This window comes from Protopterus annectens, chromosome 4.part0, assembly GCF_019279795.1.
Source record: "Protopterus annectens isolate FY-2018-M chromosome 4.part0, PAN1.0, whole genome shotgun sequence".
Taxonomy (NCBI): Eukaryota; Metazoa; Chordata; order Ceratodontiformes; family Protopteridae; genus Protopterus; species Protopterus annectens.
In genome coordinates, this window is record NC_056733.1 from 1,840,865,681 (window position 1) to 1,840,893,075 (window position 27,395).

The window sequence follows — 27,395 nt, forward strand, 5'->3', positions numbered from 1 at the left end:
ATATGCATACTGAAGCTCACTGACATAGAAACTTCATGAATACTATACCTTAACCATTATTATAGGGGCGTGGCCAAGATGAGCACTGAGTAGCAGCAATTCTCTTCAGCTCTGTCTCTACAAATCTTTTATGACAGGATTTTCTGAAAATAACTATCCAGATTGTGGATATTTTTTATTCATCTGATTCTCCTTCATATATACAAGGATAATATATAAACATTTTTGATTACTTTAATTCTCCCTGTCAGAATTATCAGTAATAAGTTTAATTCTCTCTGTCAGAATTACAAGTAATAAGTTTATCTCCATCAGACAACCAGATGAGCTTCTCTAAATCTACACATCAGGATACAATCTTTAAAAAGGAATTACAATCTTTGCTAACCAATATCCAAGAATTACCAAATAAAATAGATGGAATGGACATGAAATTGGATCATTTTAAAGAGAGGTGTACTCAACGAATGGACGCTTTACATGAAGATTTACAACAACTGAAAGAACAAATTTCGGGGATTGAAGCAGCTCTAAATAACATGGACACCAGGATCCAAGAAGGTGAAAATAACATAGACTTTTTTTTTAAGCAAAGTACTCTTCTCCAATCAAAAATAGATTTTGAAAACAGATCATGCCATAACAACATAAGAATATTTGGGCTGCCTGATAATATAGAAGGAAATAACATGAAAACGTTCCTGACTTCTTGGTTGCCTGAAATCCTGAAACTTTCCCAAGTTCTCTCATATGGAATTGAAAGAGCTCACAGATCTTTGATTACTTCTAAGAACAGCAAAATCAAATCTACAAGATCTGTGATTGCAAAAATTCCTTTCCTCACATGATAAAGAAATAGTATTGAAAACAGCCTGGGCAAAATCACCAATTAAAATAAAAGACAATGTAATTTGTTTTGACAATGACTGTTCTCCTGTGGTAATATCCAAAAGAAAGCTCTTCCTTACCTTAATTAGAGAACTTAAAAAGAATCAAATAAAAACCCATTTACTATTCCCTGCAAGACTGAAAATATTTCATCAGAATACATCAATATTTTTGATGTGCTTAAAAAATTCATTAACACAAATTTAGATATAAAACTGTGGCATAGACTTTTAATACCATTTACTATTACAAGGGATTTCCCTGATAAAACACATAGAGAGATGTTTGGTTTATGGAAAAATGATAACCTATTTTGTTGGTGGCAATGTATTGAAAACCAACAAGCTTTGAACACACAAAGTATATTGTCAACCTATGGCCTATCCCCCAATAACTGGCTGGTTCTTCAGAGTGACACAGCATACACTGAGGATTTGTGTAGAATAATACATAACTCATCCTTCAAAACTGTACCAAAAATTATAAACTGGATTTTTGGAATTCTATATAATAATATCAATGTTAAGAATGAATTCTCATATCTATATAACACTTTAATTGTTTATAAGACAGCTCCCAAACATTCTTACTGGCAATACCTAACTAAAGGGTTTCAAGTATCATTATCAATGGAAGATAAAACAAACATTTTATTTTCAGTTAAAGTAACTTCTTACTCACAATTCTGGAGGATTTTTCATTGGAAATTTCTACACAGATCCTTTTTGACACATAAGAAGCTCTCAGAAATGAACCCTTCAAACAGCAAGTTATGTTGATGTCATCTGTCCACTAATGCTGACTGGTCTCATATTGTTTAAGACTGTACTGATATTAAACCATATTGGAATGAGATTAACCAATTTCTTCAAGATATCTATACTGATATATTTTTTGTTTTGACAAAAAGTCTTTAATTTTATTGAATGTTGTTAATAGTAATAATATGAAGAAAGATGACCTGCATTTGTTGTGGACAATGATAGCAATAGCCAGAAAGTGTATGGTACTCTAATGTAGCACCCACAATGGAGGAATTCCTACTATCACTGAAGAAATGAATACTAATGCAAAAAATAACTAAAGAGTTAAGAACTTTTCCTAAGTCATTGGTTAATAGTCAGTGGAGGAAAGTTTTGAATTTGATTGATACCCTACAAATGGAACTAAGCTCTTCATAACTATCATAGTCTATATATTAACTTATTTAACTACAAATGTTTTTATCTGAATCCTTTTTATCAGGCTGAATGTAAATACTGTAAATAATTATTGAATATATTAAATTATTGTGTTATTTCATCAAAATAAAAATCATTTGAGTAAAAAAAAATATTTGAGGATCTAGACACTGCTCTTTCATACATTAAAACAAACAAACTATTGGACAAAATTGAAGATATGGAATGGGCTAATGCAAGCTTAAAAAGAATAGCAGAAAATGGAGCTTGGAAGACTTTTGAACAAAAAAGAAGCTTAAAAGATAACTGCTATTGGTTACATTTATATATTTACATCTACATTCAAACAATCTCTCACACTTTTATTAATTCAGTACTTGACTTTTTTTCTTACAACCACAAGCAACCCATAAGTTGTTGTAAATGAAATCGGAACAACAGGTAATATAATATAATATAATATAATATAATATAATATAATATAATATAATATACTATATCTGTATGTTGTTGCTTTGTAGTCAGTTTATATTATTATCTTATAATAGTTTAATGCATTATAGTTTAAAAGAAATAACAGCTATTTAGCTTAATATTATCTGATTTAGTAATTTTGTTTTCTTGCTTGATTTTCCTCTTGTTTTAACTGGCAGTTCTTAACTAGATGGGGCTGTAATTGCATGGTGCTTTGATGTATTTGCAGACATGTTGTATCTTGTTTCACTTTTTTGGATTATTTGTGGGATTTATTGTTTAGTTCCTGCCTTCTATAAGGTTACCCTTTTCTTTGTTACATATTTTTGTTGGGGGTGGATAAGGCAGGAATGCTGTAGTAGATTATCTAGTGCTTATGTTTCTGATTTTGGTGTGGGCCTTTGAGAAGGGTTTAGAACTATTTGTATTTGTCTCTGGTTAGTATCTTTTTTTTTTTTTTTTTTTGAGATTCTAATAGTTCTCATTTGATGTGATTTGGTTTAATTCCTTTTTTCTCTCTCTGTTGCTAGTCTACATGCTAGATGTGCTGTTTGATAGTTATTTGGAGGCTGAGTTCGTGCTGGATTTGTTTGGGAAGGCTATCAGACTTGTTCTTATCGACTCATTTGTTGTGCTTTCCTTTCACTCCCTTTTAACACTTTTACGAGCTATATTTTCAGCTTAAGCCACTAAATAACTCAAAAGTGAGTTCTTCCTCACAGTTTCCTACTGGAACATTGAAATATTGTCTCCGAGGCAGGATCAGCTCGAGACCAGCTTCAGATGATTGCAGAGCTAGGTCACCTCATTAATGCATCAGCACGCAATTTCCAACATTCTTGTTGAACTTTGAACCCTGGACTTTGTCTGACAGTGAAATTAGAATGTTCTATCACATCAAGGAAGATGGCACAACTGCCTGCTTGCATTAAATTGAACTAGTCCTTTATATATTTGCTTTTTTCATGAAAAAGAAATAGATCTGCTTTTTGAAAATGTAAGAAAGGTATTTATTCTACATAGAAGTAAAACAAGCTAACTTATACCCTGTTATGACTATTTTAAAGGTACAGGTCACATCTAAACAGTCTGCTTATTGTTTTAAGTTAAATTATACAATGAATGATTATTGGACTAATAATTTCACTCTATTGTGAGAACTGAAAAGAATTTCTGAAGTACCACTACAAACTATAGATTTATGCGAGTCTATATTATAACATCAAAAACTACAAAGATTGAATGGTATAATATAGAACCCTTAACATCGAAATCCACAAACATTGAACAGTCAGAATAGCGATTTTTTTCCCGAGGGGAAAAAAAAATCGCTATTCCAAGAAACACACACAACACAAACACACACAAAAAACAGCAATCCACACACATACACTTAAAATCCTACACCTAAACTAAACTAAACTTTGAATACACTACTATCTATCCACTTACCTTAACCCAACCCTAACCCTAAGGTCCGTCACTATTGTACACTCACTTCACCCGTGCCCTAACCCTAACTCACCTAACCCACCCCCTAACCCTAACCTACACATAACCACACTTACCTGACCCGCTCCCTAACCTTAACTCACCTAACCTGCCTTCTAACCCTAACCTACACACAATCGTGCACTTACCTGAACCTGACCCATAATGCTCCAACATATCGAACACTGAAAACAGTGAAACAACAGCAACAGCCCACCAAATTCTTTCCCTGGGAAAGAATTCAGTGTCCTGCACCTTCGCTGTTTTCAGCGTTTGACAAAACTGGTTTGATATTATAACATTCAAACTTTATACAATTCGATGTTATAATATAGACCCGATTTATGCATCTATCACTTCTGAGTATTAATAGGAACTTTGTTAATGGGTTGATGTTGACCCACAGATTACAGTTTTTGATCTCATATTTGACAGAACATTCTTGGCTCATGACAAGTGACAACTGTTCTGATATCTTAAAGGAAAATATATTTGTCTAACATTCGGAAAAATATCACAGAAATCAATAACTCTATAGGTGAGGCAGCTTAATAAGAAATAAAACAACTTATGGAAAGCAAGAATCTACAACAGAAATTCTTTACTTTAGTAATAGAGTGAAAATAAACCCTTTGCACTGGTGGTATGTGTGGTTTCTCCATGAGATCCATGCACTACAGTAAAATATCTCCCATTTTGGGTATCATTAATGGTGGCAACAATACTCCTGATGTCAGGAGAACTGATATATCATGTCCTTAAGCTGTTTGTCATGAATATGTTTCCCATATCAGCCTGAATCCATTGTGTGTAAGTAGTAATACAGAATAGTAATGTAGCACAGGACTGGTGGCCATAATCGTACTTCTTTAGCATTACCTACATAGGAGGAGCTTACTAATATGAGGAGTTAGTAATATGAGAAAGACTGTTCTTTGTAATATATTAAGGTCCAGTAATCTGCCCTTATATAAACTGTGTAGAGCTACCAGCAAAACTATTTAAATGACATTTTGAACATTCCTTCTACCTCAAAATATAATCAATATTTTTGATCTTTTCTGTAATGACTAAGGTATTAAAGAGTGATGCACTAACAAAAATATGAATATTTAATAGAAAAATAAATAAAAGCAAGTTGGTCTGAAACAAATTTTATTATACATGTGTACAATAGCTCACTCTATACTTAATAATTTATGTGACTCTAAAACAATATATTATATATCAAATATAACAGCTGAATTACAAGCCCTTCAGACTTTTTCACTTTGTTTCAGGCATTAAGAAATTTCTTCAGTATGGTATCACTCAGGGTATAATGAGACGACAGACTGCTTTTAATCATATTGTTTTGTGACTAGCATTTTTTAAATTGCAGATATCTATACATCATTTAATACAATATTCAAAGAAGTAAAGTTACGAAAAGGAGCATAATATGTTGAATACTTAGAAGAGGAAATAATATATATTCATTGCTACATATTAGGAAGTAGTATTTTAAATTCTATTGGTTTTGAAAAATGTTGCAAACTGTAAATAAATTAAACTACCAACATTGTTAATACACATACTATGATGTGTACATCAATGCTTATTTGAAATGACAGCATGAATATGTTTATTACTGTACTGATTAATTATATTTCCTTTTTCAGTTATATAGTATTTTCCTGGAACTTTTCTTGTTATGATTTTTACTAAAAGGGAGAGCTACATTCATTTTGATAGATGATATTTATTATTGTTATATTTTTAAAGGTTATTCTTTATAAGGTTGTATTTTAATTACTAATAACTTAGATATATTTTTAAATTAATCTATGATGTATAATGTCAGTTTTCTTTTTGAAGCCATATCAGCTTTATTTAGATTATGTTCATTATCTCAGACAGATGATGATTAGATGTTGCTACTGGGTAGAAGGTTAATTTGAGTGATCATAAATCATTCACATTGGGAGTATTAAACTCCAGATGGGTTTGGGGTGGTTTTAATGCTATTAGTTTTTGGTATAAAAGTTTACTATTTTTTTGACATTCTCCACTACACATGAGAAAAATAACATGTTATGCATATTAATTTCAGCTTTACCGCTTTGCCTTAAATATAATCAATCATATAGTATCCCTTTATTTTTTAATAGTAAAATATGGTTTTGGTCTAAATTTTTCTTTTACATTACTATAATACTGAATAATTTTGTTAAAGGGTATTTCAATTAATATAAACAGATTAAATAATCCTACCATGAGTGGAAGTCTATTCAAATATCTCAAACTACATAAAGCCCAATTAATATTTCTACAAGAAACTCATTTAAAGACAGAGGACTTATCTAGATTAGATATTAAATCATATACAGTATTAGTAAATTCAGAACATATCCAAAAGAGGAGTAGCTATCCTATGGAATAATACTTTACCAAGTCCAAAGATAATTAACACTTATAAGGATAATAAAGGAATGTTTTGTTTTGTCACTATTGAATTAAATAACAAAATGTATACTTTAATAAACCAATATTGGATTCCAGGAATTGGTATCAATACAGTGAAACAACACAAACACATTGACCATATTGTACAACTTTCTAAGGAATATATAATAATGGCAGGTGATTTTAACTGTATTTTAGACATTAAAGAATCAACCTCTCATAGTAAAAGAAGAATCACGGCTTCTGCCAAACTTCTAAAAGAGTTCTTAGAGACATACTTATTGAAAGATATACATATATTTGCTGATCCTAATTCTTTAGCTTATATTTTGGTCTCATAGACATAATACATATTCTAAAATAGACAGAGTTTTATTCTCTAATGATTTGACAGATACTCTAATTAGTACTAAAGTGATTACCTGTCCTTTATCTGATCACAATTTAATAATTTTTGAATTCATAGTTAATTCAAAATATAATACTCAAATAAGAAGAATACCAGCTTATATCGCAAAGCTAAATGGTTTTAAAGAATTCATAATATCAGAAACTCAAATTTTTATAGACCTTAATGTTACTAATGATACTTCAGAAATTTCTTTATGGGTATCTTTATGGGAGAATTATTAATTGGTTTCATAATAAAAAAAAAGTTGGGACGAACAACTACTCAATATACAACACAAATTAGACACTTTGAAACTTAGTCAAGAGGGCGATATTGATAAAAATTATAAAAGAAAAGAAATACATTTATTGAATAATAAATATATAGATATATTAAATCACAAAACCATGATTATGTTAGAGAAATTTAAACTTAGACATTTTTCCACTAATCCGATCCCTAAATTTATTAGCTAATAAAACTAAAAGACTAAATAAATTTAATCATATAAATGGAATATTTTCCCCTAAAAAGAAAAAAATGGTTTCAGATTTACAAAATATCTTACCCAAATTTAGACATTTTTTTATTAATATATATCAGCAACCTAAGATAATTGATTCTAATCTAGAGATGAGATCCTTTATCAATAAATATACTAAAAAGGCTCTTAAATGAGCAAGCTACCTTATAGATAAACATATTTCCTTTAAAGATATCCAAACTCAAATTACTAACTTAAAACTCAATAAAGCATCTGGGAACAATGGCATCATACCAGAAATCTATAAGATCTTACCAGCTAATGCTTTAAAATTGCTACATAAAGTTTATAATATCTCCCAGAATAATAACATAATACCTCCTTCATGGAAATACACTTTTATATCCCCTATACTAAAATCCAATAAAGATCCCTCTAAATGTTTGTCCTATAGACATATTTCTTTACTAAACACCAATTATAAAATGTTTATGTCAATACTTGCAGACTCAAACATTTTCTACCAATATTAGTAGAAGATGATTAAACTGGATTCATAGTAGACAAAAACTCTTATGATAACATTAAAATAACCTTAACCTTAATTGAATCAGTTAAATACGTAAATAAAAATCTGACTTTAATTAGTTTAGACATAAATTGTGCTTTTGATTCAATTAATTGGGATTATTTATTTACGGTATTGGTGGAATTAAACTTTTCTAATAATTTTATAAATCTAATTACTCAACTATATCAGGGCAGTCAAGCTTATATCAAAATAGGCACAAACATTTCTCAGAATATTTCAATTATTAAAGGAACCAAGCAAGGATGCCATTTATCTCCTTTACTGTTCACATTAATTATGGAAGCTTGGGCTAACTTAGAAATGACAAAAACATTGAAGGATATAATTTAAACTCCAATGAATCTTCAAAAATACAAATGTTTGTGGATGACATACTTATCACCCTTGGCGGAAATAACACAGCCATTCAAAAAATCAGGCCTAACTTTTAATAACAATAACACACAAATCCTATTAATTGGACTCAAGAAATCTGATTTACATGATGTTTATAAAAATATTTGGTGCAAGCAGATGAATTACTTTATTTGGATATTGTAATTACTAGCAACATAATAGATATGATTCAAATAAATTCTAATAAAAGTTTAATGACAATAGAAAATCTTATTAAAAATGGAATAAAATACCATTTTCTATGGATGAAAAACTTTCAGTTATAAAGATGATTTTACTCCCCAAAATTCTTTATGTCATAATATCTATTTCCTTACCTCCCCAAACTCAATAGTTAAGACATTAACTCTATGATACACAAATGTTTTATGGTTTCTGGCTAAACCTAGAATTGCTCTATCTTATCACATGAAAAACTGGTATTATGGTGGTATAGCTATGCCAAATCTAGTAATCTACTCAGTTTCCTCGATGGCCAAAACTATCTCTCTTCTTATAGACACAAAACATTCAACTAAATGGAAAAAAATCCTAGAAATGTTGGTAAGTAATACAATAAATAAATCTCAGAAATTATCTTTACTAAATAATACCTTTATTTGGGTTCTAAAAGAATACTTTTTATCCTATTCTTCCAGAAATTCAGATCTAATTAAATAACTCTCCTTTTGAGATCATTTAGAAATTATATATTTAAATGTAATATTTATAAGGACTGGTTATTTCTTCTATTTCCTATAGCCTATACACAAGGTTTCATACTCTCTTCTGATTATACAAAAATGCTTTCTTTTCAGCAGAAAAAATAATATTTTGGTGTCAAATGATGTCAAATAATGACTTGAAATCCATGAATTAACTCAAGATTGAATATGAATATGATGCGTTTTCTTGGCTGGACTTACATGAAGGTAGGAGATATGTCTTAAATAAACTTGACTCAATGAATCTACTTACTAAAAATTCAATACCTAAGCTAATTCAGTATGTGATGCTATTGTTACAATATAAATCTCCTAATAAAACATTTTGTCTCATTTACACAAGGCAATAAAACTTGACCTGGACGTTTCCTCAGACAATTACTGGAGCTATTTCACTTTAATAAATAATCAACCCCCTACGGATAAAGACAAAGCAAATATATTACAGTCAGCTAGTGTAACCACTTCATCATTGAAATGGAAATTATTCACATGGAAATATTTACATAGATCTTGTATTACCCCATTTTCTCTAAGTGAATTAAATAAGAAAAATGTTAATTGTTGGAGGTGTAATAAAGAAGTTAATGCGGATTGGGCACATATGGTTTTTGACTGTATAGAATTAAATAAATTTTGGAAAGATATTAATATCATCCTATACACTATCTTTATGGATAATTTTTCTCTCACTAAAACACTTGTTTTGTTTAATACTCCAGTTCCAAATTGCAATAGAGAAACTAATCAGCCTTTGATCTGGTCTATATTATCTGTTGCCAGGGCAACCATCACTAGAAATTGGAAATCTAATACTTCACCCTCAATCCAAGAATTTAAGAATTTACTTCTTGAAGTTTGTAATTTAGAAATGTTGACATATAAATCAAGATCTTCTAGGAATACTACTTTATGTAACATGTGAAGAAGGTATATAATGTATTAGAGAAATAACTTAATTCTATTGTAAATAATTAATATTCAACTGTATTATTATCTATTAATTTATATCTGTGGAGAATGTCCTTGTATATAGTTTAAATGCATTTGGTTATTGACATTTTATTTTCTTGGAAAATTGTTCATGTCTCAAGACAATGATTATTCATTAATTATTAATAAAGCTGTTTAAAAAAAAGAATACTATACCTTGTAAAAGCAACTTCAGCACACTTATTATATTTTGACTCATCATAAGATGACAGGAATTACAAGTCAATTAAGTCATGAGGCAATTTATACATTGCCAAAATACACACTCTCATGGTGTACCTCCAACTTTCAATAACGTGAAGCAGGTCTAGAGTGTATACACTTGCAGGTGCCCACCATTAAGGTTGTTTTTGAAATATGCTAAGGTGTCTCTCTGACATGTCAGTGGCACTGTATTTAGAGAAAAGATAGGTGTTGGGTAATGAAGCTGTCCTCTCCATCATGGTCTATTTATATGCTGGTAGAAGTTACAGTCCTTTGATCTAGTGTTTGCAGAACTGTTAGTCTTATGGAGATGCTAGAGATCAGGGAAGGATGGTTCCTTAATATCATGGAATGCAAGACACCGACCATTCCATAAGAACTAGGAGCCAAATGTTTAAAAATAGGCTGCTGTATCTGTTTTTGGTGTCCTACGTCTTCAGGCCTGTAATTTGAACTTCTGGAGCCTTTCTAAATGGACTAAGTAAGATACGTGTGTATAACAAAGGGACATTGTAATCGATAATTGCTCTAACTGAAGCTGATTGTAGAAGGATATAAACATCTTTTCACTTGGATGAGGTGACTTTAGTTATCAGTTGTGGTAAACAGAAGGATTTTCTGAGTACCAATTATAAATGATAGTCAAAAGAGAATTAAGGATCTGCCTATCAAGATGGTAAGATTTCTGATTGTTGCATCAAGTTGGAGTGGGTAATGGCTAGGTTATAGGTTGAAGTAGAAGATTTTTGTAAAAGCAACAATGCAACACTTTAGTTTGGCTTTTGCCTTTTTCAGTACACCATTGGTTTGTGAGGTTTAGTTCCTGTTGCTAATGTACTAGATCAATGGGTGATTTGACAATGGGTTCTACTTTTAGCCAATTTCAATCCATCTTGCCATTTAGGATCTACTTTATGCATCTCTTAGTTTTTTTTAACAATACCTGAATGGAGAATGGCTTCAAAGGCCATGGTCATATCCAAATGGGCTAAGTGGTTGTGTGTCCATCATCCACAACCTCTGTGACTTCCTCAATAAAAAAATCACTAGTTTGAGTATATGTGATCTTCTCTTTACGAAAGGTCAATATGCATAAGATTTTTGATGTTTCAGATTAAGAAATCAGATGTAATGTGCTCTATAATCTTACAAAATAAACTAATCTGAATGATTAGTCTAGAGTTTCCAGGGTTAGTTTTGCATCATCTCTTATGGCAGGGCATTGCAACTGCTGTGTTCCATACTTCAGACATATACCCATTGGCTAAACCAAGGTTGAACTAGTTTAGGAGGGTTTTGAAAGGATATGTGCGGCACTGTTAATTATACAGATAGGTATATTGCCTGGTTCCACTGAAGTGGCATGTTTGGCTTATGAGAACACAGCAAGGGCACGCTTTTTTAAGATCTTAAATGAGGTTGGTGAGTGAGGGATTTGCAGAGTTCTGAAGGCTGTCCCCTGGCTAAACTTGCACTAAACTTGTCTATCAGTATATTAGTAAATGTCATTTTGGTCAGAGTATGCGTTACTTTTTTGGATTAATTCAGAGTACTGCTGGGTGCTGTTTGTTGGATTCCTAACTTAGCTAAAAGAGGATTTATATTTATCCTTGGCATCAGATTCCAGTTTCAGTTCATGTTTAGCTTTAGTCCACCTAATGGTAGCTTTTATTTGATAATCCCTTTGATACAGTCTTTAAATTTATGTTTATTCTGGAATCTCAGTTTTTTCTTCTCTTATAGAGCTTGTCTGAGCTAGAGAACCCCCACATTAGTTTGTTGTTGAACTACCCAGTGTATTTGGCTTTGATATGGGTTGCTTAATGATTAAGTATTTTTCTAAATGGGAAAAATGCAAAATATCAGTTGTAGCCTCAACTTCATGTGGGGTAGTGGTATTGCAAGTAAATTTAAAGATATCTTCATGAAGACTGAGCAAACGTGTCCTCTTAAAGTCCTCCAATTCATATTTGTTCACAGGGGTGATGTTTGTGACTTTGAAAGAGAATGGTCTTACTTTATGGTCAGATTTAAGCAGAGATGGGGATACTATGGGAGTAGTGCAGAGGTAGGGCATTATGTTCATAAGGATAAGATCAAGAACTTTATTCCCTCTATTTGGTCAGTTTCACAGCTTCAGTTAAACTTCAAATAATAGTTAGCACATACTATGCATAAAATGAGTTATTACTGGGAAATGTTTTAACCAATGTTTGATCATAATTTTCTTGGAAATAAGCAGGGCATCACTGGGTCTCCCGATTTATGATTGTGATATGAATTGCACACAGTGCATTTGTGCAATACTTGTTGTTTATGCCTTAACATGCCCTGCCAAATACACTTCTTACCTTTAATTTTCACACTGACATATTCCAAAATTAGACTCATGTATTCTGTTCATCCTTTCTTAACTCATCAGTTTGCTTTAACTAGAAATTCCTTAACACAGCTTTTGTCTTATTTAAATAAAAAAGTAAGGATGTATTTTCTTTGGCCAAACCTTCAAGACAATTTCTTTTAACATTTTTCTCTTTGAGTCTTCCTCAACAAATTTCTGAAACTCATTCAATTTTCTCTCATAGGTATTTATGGCATTACACTGTTAATTTCAAATTAATTTCACTGCAGATCTTTCATATAATCCTATGAAAGCTAATGATACAGCATATCTGCTATATAACTTTGAACCTGAGGCTTGTGATACTTTCACATAATACATCTACGGATGTAACAGCATTTTCTGCAAACATTGTAGATGCCTTATGAAATAACATTTTTAAAATATCTTGTTATTAGCTTACTGTTTCTCACAACTTGAACTTTGTTCAAATAAAAATACAAATACATTTCTCAAAGCTCCACAAAACAGCAAGCAATTCCATTCTGATTTGACCATACTTTTTTTATGAACTGTAAATGCTCATGAACCATATGCAACTGGTTTCTCCTGTTGCAGAATCAATGGACTGGTACCATTCTGACTGCCATCAACTTGTAATGTCACTATATTTATACACATTAAAATGCATTAATGGAGGTGTTCTAGTAACTATTGACTTCAGTAATTAAAAACACTGTTTTGTTTCTCACCCCAGTACCATGCCACAGCTTATTCTAATAATTTCTTAACTGACACATTTACTATAGATAGATTGGCAATTACCTTCAGAAGCCGCAACACAGACAGAAAACTCATAAGTGCTTACTTATCTTAATGTGGCAGTAAATGTAAACAGCTCTGATATTTTTGTCATATCTAGTTTTAGGCCTCTGAAAATACAGCATGCCCTATGCATCTTAACTCTATAACTCTGATTTTACATTTACTCTTGCTCAGGTTAAATTATACTGCAAAACTCTGTTCAGTAACTAAAATGCTGCCTCATGTGGGGGAGCATATTTGATTTCCATAGACAGCAAAGGGGAGATCCTCCATATTGCAAGCATTCTAAATCATAGCCCATTTCTCCAATATCCTGAGTACCATTGATTGTATCAACATTGATATCAAGGCTGAACTTGTTACACATGGCATCCAGTATATTATCCTGAAGACTTTTCACTCTTTCAACTGCCAAGTGTTGTGCAGTGCACAGGGTATCAGTATATCAACCAGAAGACCTTTCCCTCCTTCAGCTGCCAAGTGTTGTGCAGTGCACAGGGTATCAGTATATCAACCAGTAGACCTTTCCCTCCTTCAGCTGCCAAGTGTTGTGCAGTGCACAGGGTATCAGTATATCACTCAGAAGACCTTTCACTCCTTCAACTGCCAAGTGTTGTGCAGTGCACAGGGTATCAGTATATCACCCAGAAGACCTTTCACTCCTTCAACTGCCAAGTGTTGTGCAGTGCACAGGGTATCAGTATATCACCCAGAAGACAGTTCACTCCTTCATCTGCCAAGTGTTGTGCAGTGCACAGGGTATCAGTATATCACCCAGAAGACCTTTCACTCTTTCAACTGCCAAGTGTTGTGTAGTGCACAGGGTATTATACAGAATGTGTCTGTGTGCCAGACAATTTCCAGGATATGCAAAATACACAATCATTTCATGAGGTATAACTTTACACTGGGTCCTCTAATTGGTTGTTGCTCACATTGTCACCCAAGGATTCCCTGACAGTCTGTTCCCATGAATGAAAGTAACAGACCACTCATAATGGTGTCCAGTGACGTATGTTACAGCTGATTTTGGCTATGTCTTGGAACTATGGCTTATGACTTCAATCTGCAACCTTCAGACCATGATGGAAATTATATATAACATTGCATAGACTCAGACCAGTAGCATCATCAAAAATGGGTTCAGGCAGCTGAAGGCTGACATCTGTCACTTACATACATCTTGCAATGCAGTACGGAAACCTGCAGTAAGATATTTTTGTCTGTGCTGTGCACCTTAACATGATGTTGCAAAGACTGTTAAACAATGGGTACACTGTAGATCTGCTGAACAGTCCTGGTGACAACTGTGGAAGAGGAGGAGCTGGTTGAGGAATCGTCATAGGAACAGGATGTGGCTGACCTCCATTTGATGTAATACATCATGGTGTTGTGGATGAGGTGGAAACAGAAACAGATAAAAACTAATGCTTGCAATAACACAATCGAGCTATGGTTTGCTGTGCATTGACTGGTCATTTTGTGTATCAGACATTATAATACCTATAAAACACAGTTGGGAGAGTATGCCACAGTCATCATTATTTTCACACTTGGGGTGAGGCAGAGTGACAAGTGATAACTACAACAGCATAGGCAGAGGAGTCATTAGTGGTGAATGCAATAGCCAAAGACACGGCTAGGAGGTTGGGAGAGTCAGGAATTACATCCTCCAGTTCAAGGATGGAGCTCCCATGGGACAAATGTTGACTGGGTATAGCCACGCACTGTCAGGAGTGGAATCAGCTTGTCGAAGGGATGGCATAACATGTTGAAAGTATGATGAGGAACCCCAGTGTGTGCACTTCCTCAACATGGCATTCCAGTAGAATGCTGGCATCCATAACTCAGGGAATGGGTACTGGTAGGTGCTTGCTGTAGGGCTGCAGGATAGTCTAATGGCATTGAGCTGTGCAACCCTGATTGATTAACTGTTTGGATAAGAGGGGTATTGGTTAAAGCCATGAGAGTGTCCAAAACCAGGACCAGTGACTGTCATGGACAGACTGGAAAGTGAAACTTTCTGTGACATACACACACACAACATGGCAGTGACATGGCCAGACCATTCTCCATGTGCGCTCTAAGGTTGGTTCCACTCAATCAGGCCTGAAACCTATCCTGTCCTATTTTGTCGCTTTAGCCCTATCAGATTAAGCTCCCCAAGAAAGAAAGATTGCAATATGTCATTCATTGCCCTTTCTATCTTGTCAGGCTGAGTTCTCCAATAAGACTGCAACCTCTTCTACCCTGTCCTCTATGTCATCTCAGGTTGCACCACCTCATCCAGCATGTCAGTCCTCTCTCATACCCTGTGTAATGTCACACCACACAAGCCTCTGTTCACCAAACTGCCATTTTCACTGGTATTGTAACTATTGAGTAGACATGACCACAACAGGGACTGAGTCTGGCAGGGCTTTTTCATGGTGCTGCAAGGAGGGCATGGGCTTCCTTCATCTGCTGCATTGGGATCTTAGGGAACAGCATCTGGGGGAATATGAGACCCCTATTAACAAAATTAATGCTTGATGAGTATTACAGGCACAGATATAGTGACCTACAGAGATGCCATTTAGACCATCAACACCAGTGAAAAAAAGAGATAAGCAAGAGAGAGATATCCTATCATTGTAAGCATTATATTCTTCTTTTTGTGTGGTATGTTAGGCATAGCTCTTGTAGCTACCATCTGTTGTTAGGGATAAGCTGAGATAAATAATAGCTGTTTAATGTTTGCAAGCAATACAAGAGATACAAGATGACAAGATGGTCTGCTGGAAGCGGCTAGACAGGCTGTCCCTGTGTCAGGGCATATAATGTTCTATTTGAATAGCGTGCACTGCACATTACTAATCTGTTGTATGCATGTCTCTTTTTTCTACCTCCTGGTTTTGTTTCTGTACATTTCTATTCTTTTTCTATAAGGTCATATGCCATGCAAGCAGTGGTGAAGCGGCAGCTACATTGCGCTGCACCAGCCTCCATGCTTACTGCTGGGACTAAAGCAGTCCCCAGGCCTACTACTTTGCAGGGTTGTGAAGGTTACCTGGAAGGCCCACTGGTAGTTTTCTCTGGTCACTTCTCAGGAGGAAAGCAAAGACATCTCATCTGAAAGTGCTGCAGCAGGGCCATCCTGGGTCACTTGGTTAGAATTGTGAATGCTGCAGAAGACCAATTTGGACTGGTAGCTGGAAGTCCACACTGGTTAACTCATGTGTAGCTGGAAGCCCACACTGGTTAACACATGTGTAGCTGGTCCCAGACACTAGGCCACCAGTGGCTGCACTAGCCTATGATGTTTACTGTGGTGCTGAATGACACCTGGTTGTCTGGCAGGCACTCATTACTCCTCCCTAACTCCAATCATTATGTTCCCCATCCTTTTGTTTAATTTCCCATCGCTGTATGTAGTGCAGTCTTTGTCTATCTTCTCTTAGTTGAATTTCTCTCTGTTTAATTTGTCCAAGTCTTCTGAGTTTCCAATACCATGATGGGAATGTATTCCATTCTTAAGCCAGTGCATGATTAGAGTTCATGAAATTAGTAATGTTTCAGTCTTTAATGTTAGCCAGGAGTGCTCTTCTCTGTGCCTGCAATGTCCCCATAACTGCCTCCTTCTGTAATGCATATGGGGTTACATGTATTTTTATGATATCTAGTTGACTGCAATTCTTTTTTCTAAAGCCCATTGCTCATACTACTATTAGAATTGCCTGGGTATATTTCTTCCAAATTGCTCTCATTACTGCCTGCAAATCCTGATATTTTATGACTTTGTACCTCTCTGTACATCAGATCCTGTAATCACTGGGTGCAGCAATTTTTATGATCAATGCTACTTTTGTCTTTTTTGTATGAACTACGATATCTGGTGTTCTTTCATCTGTTTTCTGAACTGTTGGTAATGGATGATCCCATGTGATATAAACATCATCATTCTCTATAATACTTTGTGGTTAATGTTTCCGGTGCTTCTCAGCTACTTCGATATTGCAGTATTTTGATCTCCAATACAACAGTTTTACTACATTATTGTGCTTTTCAGCATAGCGTTCCTCTGCCATGACTGTATCACACACAACAAGACATGCAGCTGTTTCCAGTTCTTATTTACAGAACCTGCATTTAACTGTTTCTTCCACCCTTTCAATGGATTTTGTAAGCCAAAGGTCCACAGTCATGGGCTGGCATTATTGGTTTTTCATCTTTTGGTTTCATGTCACCTCTCCTTATTCATTCCTGCATCAAATCTTGTTTTGCTGTATTGACCATGGTTTAGCTTACCACAGGCCCAGTTTTAAATATTGCTTTTGCTCATCTATGTTTCAATCTGATGAGGTCAGCAAATATTGTTTGTAGTCCCACAATTTCATATCTATATATGCAATCAAGTTTGAGGAGGTTGTGGGGAGATTTGAAATGTGTCTAAACATGCATAGCATAAGGCAAGCTACCTGCCTGATACATTCCCTTGTGCTGCTTGACCACTCATAGCATGGTCATTTCAGCATCTTGGTCAGTGCCATTATTGTGGTTGTGACACTGCATTACCTAGCACTGACCATGTCAGGATAGCGCTATGCTCTATTCATGTTTTATCTGCAGGCTGCATTATGTTAAATTCTTTGCATTAATAAAATGTAGCAGAGTTGAGTTATGCTTTTTATTTGAATACCCCCACTATGAAGATGCTAAATGTTGTATATGAGAAAAATTAAAGACTACAGAGAGAAAAATAACTCATTAGAGCTAAAGAGCCTTCTTCAAGAGGTATGCAATCACTTTCACTGCTGAACTTATACAAGTTTGTTTGTCTTTCGGCTTTTCCCGGTAAGAGGTCGCCACAGCGGAACTCTGGTCCACTAATGATTGGCACTAGATTTTTATGAAATGCCAAGGTGCCAGCTTGACACCCAACCTTCAATGAAGGCACGCCCATTTACACATGCATTTCTTTCAAACGCTACCCAACCGCGGGGAGGACATAGGTTCATAGGTTCATAGGTTTATACTAGGCTATCTGCCCCAAGGCATTTATAAGCCTAGCCCGAATTTGTGTGGCTTACGCCACCCCTTATATAAAAAAATACTGTACCCATTAGTTTGTTGTGCCTCTGTCCAGCAGTGACACAGAGATGATTCCCGGGGTAAACCTACGATCTCCCATCCACAAGTCAAGATTTCTCTTGAACAGAGCCAGCGAGGTGCTCTGCCTCACATGGACCGGGACTCTATTCCACAGCATAGGGAGTCTCTGAGTGATAAATCTATCCCTCCAGCACGTCCTATTTATATCCGTGCTAAGGTTTAAGTCGCTTGCTCTAGTGGTTTTGGTGGATTTGGATTTTTTGAGGTGGAGCATGTCCATTAATTCCGGGTTGGACATGGCCTTGTATGTCAGGCACATGTCACCTCTGAGCAGATGGTATGCGACTGAATAGAGCTGGAGTTTCTTCAATCTGGCAGCATATGACAGATTTTGGAGTCCCTTTATCCTTTTGGTGAGAAACTTTTGGGGTCTCTCCAATTGCTGCAGATGTCGGGCGAGATACATCCCGAATGGGGCATTGTACTCGATCATTGGTCTGATAAGTGAAGAGTACAGGGGAACAATGACCTCACTAGATCTGGATGTGAATCCCTTCATGATCAGGTGGGCAATGTAGAAGGTCTTTCTAACCACTTTAGCAATGTGAGTGTCAAAAGAAAGGCCACTGTCAACCTGGGTCCCCAGGTGCAGACTCCACACAGAAGGCACTCCCAAGCCCAGCCGAGAATCGAACGGGAGAACCTCTTGCTGTGAGGTAACAATGCTACCACCATACCAGCGTGCATTAGCTGAACTTATACAAGTGTGTAAAGAAATTTAGAGGGGTATAGATGGTATAAAGTGATAGGAAATTGAACTTATCAAATGGTGTAATGTAACTGCAAAAAGAATCAGGATAGTGGTTGTGTCATGGATTTCATACAAATAGCACACAAATCCAAACAAGCATTATTGTGTACACTATGCCAGTAAGACATTTTTAAGAATGGAAATTCGTAGACACAGAGACCATGTTCCTTAACATCAACAAAGAAAGCAACCTCAGTACATTGTAATTTACTTGGTATCCCTGTGTCCAACTATTTCTGTTTCACTTTGCAGGGAAAAGTGAGAAATATCATACATAACAGTGTTCCATAATGGTTAAGGTTTTCACCTCCTAAGCACAAAGTACAGGGTTTGATCCTAATCTAGAGTTATTTGCTAACCATAAAATGGCCCTTCAAGGCAGTTAGCCTAGTATTCACCTATGAACCTATTTAGCAAAGTATAAATTGCATACCTTACAAGCTGTTTTTTCCTAACTGTTGTGTGGTCCACAATCACACCTGTGAGTGATTCATAAAATTGCTTCATTTAGCAAGCATGACAGCAGGGCTTGTCTAATTACCATACTCATTCTGCAGTATAAAAGGGATCTGGTGCTGCACATCAGTGGGGAATTTGCAGCATTAATCAGTGGGTAGCAAGTCATTTGAGTGAGGAACAGGGTGGTCTGCACTGTAGGGAGCACCATTTCTGTTAGGGATTTTCCTACCATTCAAAAGAGGTGTTCTGGGTAGGGACGTTATTGCACCACAAAGTACCCCAACATTGTATGGAGGTATTCTAATTATTATTGGGATAGTAATGTTAACCAAGCTGATGAGGAGTGTTTTTTAGATCAAGAGAGAGAGCATTGGAGAACTGTGGAACGAAAGGGGAAAGGGAGGAATGTTTGGAGGGGTCGCTGGTACAATCAATAACCGACCCCATATGTTTCAACCGGTCTATTCCTCAGGTAGACACAGATAGTCAGTTTGGCAGTACTGTTCAGAATGTACAAAATTTAAAACCAAATAGTGATGGGATACTGCATGTTAGTGGTGAATTGAAAATTTATAATTACAGTGTGTACCAAGTTCAACCTGAACTTTTCTCGGAATTTTCTAAGGGTATGAAGTACATACCTGATTACAACTTGGACACAACTGATACCCTAGTGGAATTTAAATTATTCCTGAGAAAACTGAATTTAGGGATATTTTTCAACAAAAATAGTATTAACCTTCCACAAGGAAGTGAGCTTAAGAAGAGAAGTGTTTTCACACCCCCTATGTCTTCCACTTTAGCATCTTTTGAGAACGTGGTAAATGCCCAGGTATATGCTTTACACAACAAATATCGACACCAAAAACGACGTCATCAATTCAGTAGTAAGGTTATTGATGTGGTAGAATCCCTATGTGAAAAAAACATCAGAATCATGTCAGCAGATAAGGGTGGGGGCATAGTGTTGTATGACCAGGAGAAATACATCAGCAAGATATTTGAATTATTGAATAATTCAACACAGTATGTAGCCTCATCTTTGAATGAGGTTAATATTGCCCATGGACGTATTGATTCCTATTTAGAGGAATTTATCTTAGAAAATAGGATAAATGAAGACCTATACAAATTTTGAAAGGTCGAGTTTCCAATACTTGCTACTATTACTGGTATCCCTAAAGTACACAAGAATGCTTATGACCCTCCATTTAGACCTATCATTTCAGGTAGTGCAAGTAAAGCTTTCCCTTTTGGCCAAGTAGTTCACCAAAAATTGAAACATATGTACAACACTGTTGAGCATATTATGAAAGATTCATGGGAATTCTTGGGCATTTTCAAGCAAGATGTGTGGAGCCCTAACCTTACATACGTTACTATAGACGTACAGGACTTATTCTCATACATTCCCAAAGAGGATGGCCTGAATAGGTTCAATAACAGCATTGTTAGATTGAGTGGTTTGGGGCAGAGTGACACATCTTTAATTATGGAATTCATGGACATTGTCCTTGACCACAATTACATCTATTTTGAGGGGGAGTATTACAAACAAAAAGTTGGCGTAGCTATGGGAACAGCGTGTGCTCCCATTTACGCCAACTTGGTCTTACTTGATTGGGAAACTGAGTTCATTCTCAATTCCAACTGGATGATGCAAATTAAGAGATACGTTAGATACCTGGACGATATCTTCATTCTGTGGGAGGGCAGTGAACAAGAACTATCTGTATTTATGCAATACATCAACAACACCACGGAATATCTCAAATTCACTCACCAATACGACAATATTGGTATCAACTACCTGGATGTTTATGTATATAGTCAGGGGGGGACATTCCAGTCTCGTATCTACAGAAAGGATACGTTCAGTAATGGTTATTTGCACTTTGATAGTGCACATTCCTATAGTACTAAAAGGGGCATCATTAGGGGGCAGTGTATCCGGGCTGCAAGGATGACTTCTGAGAGAGAGTGTATGCTTCGGGAAATGTCGTACATTGGGCATCTTTTTGCGGACAAAGGATACCCCCAAGCTATGATCAAGGACATCACCTCATACGTAGCAAAGGAATGGGGAAATAAGTATAAACCTTTACTGGGAATAGGGGTTGTGACCAACCAATACAGAAACGATAACAACGGTAACACTGGTAGTAATATCCTAGGTAATGAATACTCCAGGGCGTGTGTAATTAAATATGGTAGGCATACTAGAGAAGTTAAAAATATAATCACTTCCAATTGGAATATTCTAACAAGTGACCTGTCTATTAAGGAAAGAATACCGGGCAGACCACAGTTTGTACATAAGACTGGGAATAATTTGAAGAGAATTATTGAGATTAAATCCAATTATTTCAAGGGGAAGAGAATACAGAAAACAGGTACAAAAAAATGTGGTCAATGTAATTTTTGTAAGTACATTCTGGATGTACCTACTATTGTACTAAACAACAGCACAAAAAGTAAGGTCAAGTTTTGTCACGGCAATTGCTTGACTAAACATATAGTATATCTGGGTGTTTGTCAAACGTGTATGAGTTACTATGTGGGAAAAACGGACCGTTGTCTAAAAAACAGGATCTATGACCACACATATTGTATGAGGAAATGTGACATAAACAATGCTTTGTCAAGGCATTTAATTAAAAGTCCACAATGCAATGTTTTCAAATTTGCAATTTTGGAGGTGGTCATGCCCAATCCTTGGGAGGGAAACATCAAGGCAGTAGTGGGGGAAAGGGAGATCAGATGGCAGATCAAGTTAGATGCATCCACACCCCCGGGCCTTAATGAGATGATTCCAACTAAGCCCCTAATAAGGGCTTAGAGCTACTGTCATAGTTCATCCCACGCAGTGTTGGTATCACAGTCTAGTACATTCGGTGATACTTTGGTACCAATTTTATCAATATCAGAATGTTTTACAATGTATTATCAGGCATTCAGAGTTTCGTAGGCCAAGCATATAGCTGTTAGAATGACTACAATGTATTTTATACAGTAGTGAATAGGTGATTTCACCACTATATACGTGTTGGTATATTTAGTTTTTTTAAAAACATTACATTTCATATGTATACAGGGCATATATGTGCACATGTTTGTGCAACACTCATGGTTTTATTGATTTTATGAGAAGTGTTTTATAGGATTCATTAGTGCACAAGGCTATGTTTTATAATTTTTCGAATGTTAATGATTTAATTGATTAATTAATGAAAAAGGTGGTTTTGTGGGGTAGTATTTAAGTCATTTGTTTACAACAGTAAATGTTCTGATGAAGTCAGAAGTATTCTGAAGAAAGCGCTCAACCTGTTTGTTTGTGTAACAAATAAATGAACATTGTTTCCAGCAAAGTTTCCAGATTCCTGGTGTGTTCTTAGCTACCTTGTGCTGGTGGCGTTTTTGTTTCATAATTGTATGGCACATGGCAGCAGCCCAGTAGTGCATGCCATTGGGACCTACTGATACTCCACCCTGCTTCATAAACTATATAAAAATTATACGAAGGGTTGTTTTTATATATACTCTGAGCATGGAGTGCCATACCTATGCAATGATGTGAGAGCGAGTTCATGATCTTACTCTATTGTTAACATTGTTTTATGAATCACACACTGCTTTGACAGAGCATTTTATGGTGTACCATTCTTTTTGCTTGGCACAACCTGATTATGAATAGCACTTTATGGCCAGTTGTGAAAACTCAAAAAAATAAGATCAAAGGTAAACTATTATTATAGAACAACACCTAATCGAGACTTATTTATTTCTTATTGTTACACTGGATCTGAGCAAAGGGACTGCCAGTGTCACACGTGCCTGAAACACTAAATATTTCATTCATGTTTTAGCTTTTTATGATGACAAAATAAGCACAAAAAATATGCAAACATAATTTCACATTCTATATTTACCGTGAAATGTATGTCTACATGAGACAAAATGAGCAATACACATGCTAGGGACTGCAGTCTGTATACAGAATGGATTACATCCAAGAAATAAGTTAGTGTGTCTTCATTCATTTCATGTAAGCACTGCATTGATTCATTACTGCATTCATATGGAAGACTGATCCCGGGGCTTTCTTTTCAGAAGTCATGCAGAGATTCTGCAGCCATTGGGCATCCCTTGGCGAAACAAGTATATGATGCTGGAGAATCAATATTTCTTCAGTTTGCCATTATGAAAGAATTGTACTTTTATCATTGCTTAGTACCTATGGGACTTTGTCAAGGGATTCCTATTGTGATTACAGCCTTCTATAATATGTATTTTATGCCTCAAAAGAAATTGATAAATAGAATTGAAATCTGGGGGTCAGTGTAGTTATAGGAATTGACATAAATATCCACAAGTATACATAATGGGCATCAGTGTACACGTGCCATGAAATTTTTACTCCAAAAGCAGTACTGCATCTAAAAGAAAAAAGTAACCAAATATATCTAGTAGAATTTGTTATATATTGTCTGTGACTTGGCAGTCATACTAACAGAAAAGAGAGATCATTTTACATTCACAGTTGAGCAATTTCTGATTGTAAAATTACAGCCGGAAGCTAGTGCGAAACAAAGTTCAAGCATTTTTATTGATCTTGTCATGGACCAGTACAACAAAGGAGTTATTAGAAAGAGTTATTACGGAACACTTAGTGCAACCTGCTTTCATGCTGAGAAGAGCTCAGTTACTATTTAAAGCAATGACATTAAAATGACTGCTACCTTAGACATTGCTTGCTTTCCATGGACTATTCAACATTTATCTTTTGTTAAAACATATACCACCAGAACATTTATGTGCATGATTCGTGTAAGCTTTAAAATATCTGATTTGAAGTTTTATTTATATTCCAGCCTAATTGTGTGTCACCATGAATAGCTTTTCCCTAAATGCTGGTATTTATATTGTAGGAAAGATGTATTGATTTCACAGCTCAAGGATAAAATAAATCAGAAATGTAAAGATAGTCCCAGAGATTCATTAACTAGTGTGTACAGGTCATGCTAAAGCTGCATAGTTTGCTCATGTCAGCACAATTTCACAGGCGTGCATGATTACTCTCAGTATTTCCCCATTTGTACAGGTGTATATGTTGCCATTACAACTTCATTATTGTATCTTTCGTACATATAAGACAAAGAGAGGTTTACAATTCCTGAACCTCTATGTATGTTCTAATATCAGTCATGTGTATGCAAATTATTCCTGTTGACTACATTGTCAGTATATATAATGATAGCAGTGTAGTTCCAAACATCTGCCCCACAGATATATCTAGGCATACTCAACATATTCCAGTCTGTGCATTTCTTTCTGAACATATCTCAGAAAATGCATAGTGGGAATAGTACATTATGTTTTGTAATTTTCTGTACAATTGTACAGTGTATAGTCCTATACAAAGCATGCCTTGCGACCACTAACTTACCTCTTAAATAGCCTATTTGTTGTTAGAAATGGCAAAAAAAAAAAAAACCTCCCTTTATAAAATGCATAGGACAGCAGTTTGAGAGTTGAGTACATATTTTGCATGATAGTTGGGTGGAGGGGGCAATAGCACAAGGCTTGGTACAAATTAGAAATTTATGGATACACATCTAATGTGCAATATCTGCAGTATAAACAGTATCCTCTTATATATCTGCTTTCTTTGATAATTGTTATTTCACCTCCTCACTTTAATATTATTACAATTCATCACATTTACTCCCTTTCTTAGACTGTAGCTGTGTCCCTCTCACCTCCGCTTAACATTTCTTTTTTTATAATGAAGAAGTGTCCCTGAGTATATATGATCACTTCAGTAGTTATTAATAACTGTTTATGAGTGATGTTTGTACAGTAATCTGTTTATCTTCATGCTCCACTTTAACCTCACCCTGCTTTTAAAGTATGAAGTTCAAGTTGCTGTTGCCTTGTTTTCTACAGTCTGTAAGTGTTCACTTACTGAGGTTTTGCTTATTTACAGCCTGTTGTTTATACTGTGCGTTCAAGCCTTTCTGCATCTCAACATGGCCAATAGCAAGTGCTCTGCCCATGAAAAGGTGGAGCATAGTCTTTTGGGTTGCTTAGCAGCTTGCATATTCAGTGAGCATAGCTGCTCATCTCACTAACATGAATGTACCCTCTTGTTAATGAATCCCCATGAAGACTACAGCACTTTCTGTCACAGGGTATAAACAAAGACATTATTAATTTGTGAAATTAATTGATGCCACCGATTGTAATATTTTCTTCTATTCTAATGCAAACATGTTTTGAGCACTGTAAACAACGTGCCTTTGGTTTACTTCTCCATTACTATATTATGTTATGTGAAACTAGACAACAAAGCAAAATTTTGATGAGTATACCTTTGAAGAAAAACACACCATCAACAGCATGCAAACAATATGTTTCAACCAAACTCATTCAAAAGCATAAAAAAATATTTTGTTTCTAGAAAAGAAAATCTCCTGCACTACTATACATACATCTCAACTTAATCAGGATGAATCGCAACAGAATCAGTGACAATCAAGGGCATTTTTTTAAATATTAGTACTATTAACTAGACACCTTGACAGACTAACCAAATGTGAATTAATATACATTTTCTGAAGTAAAAGAAGTCATTATTTGTTAAGTTTACTCCACCACCTTTTCCCTAGAATTTGGAGGGATTAAGAGGAACAGAGCTAAATTTTGAATCAAAATTAGGGCTATTCCTGAAAACTAGGGACAGTAGAGAGGTATTCTTCTATGTATAGTCTGCTGCTTCACACAAAAACACACACATGCACACACACACACACACACACACACACACACACACATATATATATATATATATATATATATATATATATACATGTCCACTATGTAATTTCGAAAAACTGAAATCCCGAAATTCAGTATTTTGAAATTACATAGCCAAAAACTCAAAGTTCCGAAATTGGCAGAAATGCAAAATTCAAAATCCCGAAGCGCGGAGGTGTTGAATTTCTGCTTCCGCTGGTGCGGTGTGTGGATGTATCGGTTGAATTTATGTAAGTTTGTGTGTGTAAATATGTTGGTAAGGGGCTTTAGTGTGTGTTGTGACTGTGATGTGTGTGTGTGTGTGTGTGTGTGTGAGGGACTATAAGATGTGTGTGTGTGAGTTTCATTTGTGTTTCTGTTTGTGCGATCTCAGAGTTAGAATATATAAGTAGGGGGGATGTGTGGGACACAGCCCCCCATATTAGGGGTTCAGGAATGCTTGCCCCCCTGCTTATCTATAGTGTAGATGCATTTATTTGATTGTGGGGGGGTTGTGTTTGTTTTATGTGTGTATTGTATGTGTAGCATAGTTTTGGCATTTTGAATTTTGCTGTTGTGTGTTTTCGGAATTGTGAGTTGTGCTTGGGTTTTCGGCTATGTAATTTTGAAATACTGAATTTCAGGATTTCAGTATTTCAAGATTACATAGTGGACCCATATATATGCATATATATATATATATATATATATATATATATATGCATATATATATATATATATATATATAGATATATATATATATATATATATAGATAGATATACACATAGCTTGATAGCTAGATATAGATATATAGATATAGATAGATATA